Source organism: Poromitra crassiceps (genome assembly GCF_964638095.1).
Source record: "Poromitra crassiceps genome assembly, chromosome: 7".
In the NCBI taxonomy this organism is placed as follows: Eukaryota; Metazoa; Chordata; class Actinopteri; order Beryciformes; family Melamphaidae; genus Poromitra; species Poromitra crassiceps.
In genome coordinates this window covers 43260059-43265971 of record NC_139628.1, presented here as the reverse complement: position 1 = coordinate 43265971, position 5913 = coordinate 43260059, and positions in this window count along the sequence as shown.

The window sequence follows — 5913 nt, the reverse complement described above, 5'->3', positions numbered from 1 at the left end:
GACACCTTCTTTGCCCTTTTCTCCGGCCAACCAATGGCCTTTACCATCCACCACACCCAGGCACCGTGACTCCCACGGCTGCACCCTCTAAACCAGGATCCTTGATGGGTAAGTGTCTCCAAAGCTCACGCACAAGACACACCTTTCCAGCTCCGGGTCTAGCAGAGACACGCACGCCTCTGGGGGGGGATCTCAGCTAGCCCCGGCAGCTCTACCAGCGTTTAGCTAAAGGCCGAGATGATCGCTCTGTCCTTTCCCCCTCTTGGTCTCTTTGTGACCATGGCTCCTACGGGTGAAACCACGGCCTGATTGGGTGCGCGTGCTGGGAGTGACGAGAGGGCGGAATGTGTTTGTACTGTGAAGCCTGTGGGGCAGGCACCTGTTGGTGCTCACCAATCTGAGGTTAGGGCTGCGGGGAATGGTGGGTGGGTGGGAGGGAGGCAGGCAGAGGAGGTGGAGGGGTGGGGGGTGGGATGGGATGGGGTGAAGGAATGGCAATGGGCTATGGGCTATGACAATGGGGATATTTTGGGTGGGAGGAGGGGACAAGTGGGTGGAGGTGGGGTGGGGTGTGTCTGATGACTTTTCCCATGAGCGAAGAGGGAATGGTGGTGGTGGTGGTTGGGGGGTGGGGGGTGGAGTTGAAGCGACTAAGGACGCGACGGCACTGATCCATTGGAAAACAGACAGAATTATGGGCGGGGTACATTTCTGCCCGCTGTTATGAAACCTCAACATTCTGGCAGTGGGCAGAAGAGAGACCCTCCTCAAACTGATTTGCTAAACCGACAGTGACGAATCCGTCCGCCAAGAAAAAGTTCAACTGGGTCCGGGCTGAACTTTGTGTCCGTCAAAACCACGGACGGAAATCCGGACGGAGATGAACAACAGCTGTGCGGACAACAGAGTGACAGCTCTCATTGGAAATGAAGTGAAATGAACGGAGACGGACCGACACAACGGATCAGCGTGGCCGTGGGCTTCACAGGAAATTGTTCAGAGTGAGATCACAGCAGCGCATGAGATCACAGCAGCGCATGGCATCAGGTGAGTCAGTGTGAGATCACAGCAGCGCATGAGATCACAGCAGCGCATGGCATCAGGTGAGTCAGTGTGAGATCACAGCAGCGCATGGCATCAGGTGAGTCAGTGTGAGATCACAGCAGCGCATGGCATCAGGTGAGTCAGTGTGAGATCACAGCAGCGCATGGCATCAGGTGAGTCAGTGTGAGATCACAGCAGCGCATGGCATCAGGTGAGTCAGTGTGAGATCACAGCAGCGCATGGCATCAGGTGAGTCAGTGTGAGATCACAGCAGCGCATGGCATCAGGTGAGTCAGTGTGAGATCACAGCAGCGCATGGCATCAGGTGAGTCAGTGTGAGATCACAGCAGCGCATGGCATCAGGTGAGTCAGTGTCTCCTCCATACTCGTTTTCAACTTTAATGCCGTCATCTATTCATTTTTCCCTTCGCTCCATCTGTCTTTCCATCTATCATTGTTTCCCTCCTGACCACGGATTCAAAAGAATGGTCCGAAGGCAGTTAACACCTTTAGTCCCTCAACCACAGGAATGCCTATGAAAGGGCGTTTGGACTTGACCAATGCAATGACTGGACAAGGCATATTTGCGTTCTTGTTCGCTCAAATTGTCTCTAGCTCACTCATCCCTCTCTACATGCAGACCCCACTCTCTGTGTCCTCTGGTGAAGTGGGAGGCAAACCTAGTGGGCGGACTAGTGTCTGGTGGTATGCAGGGTATTGGATGGTGAAGTGGGAGTGTGCCCTCTAGTGTCTGGTATGCAGGGTATTGGAAGCACTGGTGGAACTCAAGCCACTCATTCCAGCTCCGACTAGTTATCGGGCGATGATTTCAAATTCTGATTCCATAAAAAAGAAAGGAAGAAAAAAAAACTGAAATTGGAAAAACAACAAACTGCCAATTTGTTTTATGGGGAAAACCTGTCTTGAAAGGAAGGTCACAATTAAGGTCTTTGCACACATGGTCTGTTTTTTTCCTATTGCTTTCCTTTTAATCCGTCATGTGAAAACACAGACGGGTCAAACAGCTCGCAATGTCGCAAAAGGCTATTGACTGATGTGAAAATCAAACCTATTCCGAAAACTTTAATGACGGACGAAAGTTTCTGAGTCAGAGTGTAAACATGAGTGACACAACATGAGGTCATGCGTGCGACAATTTCGGACAAAAATACGGACTTGGTGTGCCAAAGCCTTTAGTCTTCTTTATCTGAAAAATATCCCCACAAAAATTACATTTCCACAATAATGAATGAGAATCGTTAGGCGGAAGAAATGGATAAGGTCAACTGAGATGGGGATCTGCGATTACGCTTATAATTATATTCTAGGCATTTAGCGACAGTAACACTTACAGTAGAAAAAGCTATCGCCAAATTACAAGCAGCCAATAGTGAGAAGAGCAAAGGAGAACGTGATTCAGTCGGGAGAAGGTGATGTAACGTGACTTTTCGATGACATTTCAGCCTGTGAAGGAGATGGACCAGTGACTCTGCTGTGGAGATGATTGGGAAGGTCATTCCACCATTGGGGAGTCGGAGGGAGAGCAGGGTGGTATGGGGAACTCCCTGTGTAGCCTTGTATACCAGCAACAGAGGTTTTGAATTTGATATGACAAGCCACAGGCAGGCAGTGAAGGCAACGCGAGAAGGGGAACGTGTGAGCTGAGGGGACAGGGAGTGCTTCGGGCGGGCAAACAGAAAGTTAGGGCGATTCAGGTGGGAGAGATCTAAAGCTTGAGGGAACACTTTATAATAATATAACCATCATTAATAAATGGCAAATTGATAGTGAATCAAACTTTAGTTAACAGTTACCTTACTATTAACATACAATGGAATGATAATCATATTTACACAGTATTTATTAACCATTTACAAAGTATATCACCAGTTGCAACTTTATAATAGCCATGCAAATAATGTCCCACTCTGTCCCCGCCCCCCCTTCCTGTGTCCTGCTCTGTCCTGGTGGGGTGGAGACGACAGATCTATAAACATTATTTGGATGGCTATTATAAAGTTGCAACTGATGTTTATATTACTTTGTCATTTCATTGTTAACAGCTATTATTATTAATATTAGTTATCATAAAGTGTTACCGGACTCGCAACAGTTGTATAAAGAGGCACAACGGTGAGGAGTGCAGGAGGCCCAGCGGACCTGTGAACAGTGATGGATACTGTAGGTCTTGTAGAGGACAAAATGTTCCACAGAAAAAGAGCAGCTAACGTTAATAAGTCTGGCTGAGATTGAGATTGAGATGAGCTTGCTGGTCTTGAAAATTCCAACGGTATTAAGCATACACCCTATCACCCCCCCACAGATACATTATCCATGGTCATTTTGTGCTATGAGCATACACCCTATCACCCCCCACAGATACATTATCCATGGTCATTTTGTGCTATGAGCATACACCCTATCACCCCCCACAGATACATTATCCATGGTCATTTTGTGCTATGAGCATACACCCTATCACCCCCCACAGATACATTATCCATGGTCATTTTGTGCTATGAGCATACACCCTATCACCCCCCACAGATACATTATCCATGGTCATTTTGTGCTATGAGCATACACCCTATCACCCCCCACAGATACATTATCCATGTTTGTGCTATGCGGCAGTGAAAACCTTACTGATTGCGCCTTAACCTTATTCCAATGCAGCACTTCCTGTAAGGTTCTCTGGAAAAGAGCATACAAGCTAAATGCCTGAAATAAGGCTGTAAATGCAGCCCAAGCTGGGCCCTCACACTCAAAGCCCAGAGGCTGTTCACCAGGGAACCATCAGAACCATGCAGTGAAGTATTCTACCGACGTCTGACTTTCTATCTTCTCCTGCTATTTCTCGCTTTCTCCATTCTGTTTGGCCTCTCTGTCTCATTGACCTTCTCAGTCTCACCTACTTACATTTTGTACTGTTCTACCCGCGAGCAAGACCGTCAGATAGCCTACAGCCCGCCCCCTCCTGCTGTCTCTCAGGTAATGCTATCCTTCTCTGACTGTCTCTCCCTCACGCTGGTCAGGGTTGCCAGTGAGCACAAAACACAAACAGGCTATAAATCAGATCCAGGTTGAGGGTTGATAGCCGGGGAACGTGGCGGCGTCAGTCAAAAACAGCTTCTGCTCCTGTGTGTGTGTGTCAAAGTGTCAAAGGTCAAAGTGTGAGGTGAAAAGGTCAAAGTGTGAGGTGAAAACCTAGACGAAAAGTTTTGGATACAAAATGGCTAAGCAGCTCGGGGAGGGAAGAGTATAATATTGAAGTTGTCAGCGCTATTTCCACTACTGAGGAGTGCTGATGTTCAACCTTCAAATGGTTCATGAAGCGCGCACACACACACACACACACACACACACACACACACGCACGCACGCACGCACGCACGCCAGGGAAGCCCGTACAGTAGTGTGTCCGTTGACCAGTGTGCTATTAATAGCAGGGCGGGCAGGTGACGAGGCGAGGGCTACACTGCAGGAGAATAGCATTCTGACAACAGATGGAGCCTTTGATATCCCTTAGATCTTTATTTAAAAAACTAAACACAATGAAAGCACAACAAGATTAACAGGGCAGGTGTGTGTGTGTGTGTGTGTGTGTGTGTGTGTGTGTGTGAGAGAGAGAGAGAGAGGGGGGGGGGGGGGGGGAGGCATAGGTTTCCTATATATTGTAATGGGAATTCCACAGGCTATTGGTGCAGCTGGTGAACTGAGTTGGGGTGCTATTCTACACTCGACATAAGAATAGCCTCCATGCAGGCGTACACACACACACACACACACACACAAACATGCACACACACACACACACACACACACACACACACACACACACACACACACACACACACACACACACACACACACACACACACACACACACACACTGCCTAAAATACAAAGAGGATTACTATGGTTACAGAAATATCCAGGAAGCATGTGGCGCACTCCAGCACATTCTGACACAGGGAAACGAAAGGCATATAACTTGCTCGTTATAGCATCTGGTTTGTCTTGGTGTTTATGTGTTAACACCACACACAAATATCCCACCTGGATCCACACACTCTTCACTTCGGACCTACAGTCCTACTGGAGCTAGCACACTAAAAACACACACCAGTAGCATTGGCTTGGCTTGTAGAGTCCCACTGTAGCTAGCACACTAAAAACACACACCAGTAGCATTGGCTTGGCTTGTAGAGTCCTACTGTAGCTAGCACACTAAAAACACACACCAGTAGCATTGGCTTGGCTTGTAGAGTCCCACTGCAGCTAGCACACTAAAAACAGACACCAGTAGCATTGGCTTGGCTTGTAGAGTCCTATAGCTAGCACACTAAAAACACACACCAGTAGCATTGGCTTGGCTTGTAGAGTCCTACTGTAGCTAGCACACTAAAAACACACACCAGTAGCATTGGCTTGGCTTGTAGAGTCCTACTGTAGCTAGCACACTAAAAACACACACCAGTAGCATTGGCTTGGCTTGTAGAGTCCTATAGCTAGCACACTAAAAACACACACCAGTAGCATTGGCTTGGCTTGTAGTGTCCCACTGTAGCTAGCACACTAAAAACACACACCAGTAGCATTGGCTTGGCTTGTAGAGTCCTATAGCTAGCACACTAAAAACACACACCAGTAGCATTGGCTTGGCTTGTAGAGTCCTACTGTAGCTAGCACACAAAAAAACATCAGAACATGAGGCACAGGGTCAAGATATCTATTCAAATATTTCCTGGCAACAATATGTGGTCTGTGATTAAGGCTACGATGCTGATGCAGGACCTTGAGCCCAATCAACTGACAAGCTCCAATATGTTGTTAACCATTTGCATTTACTTGCATCTTGGATCATGC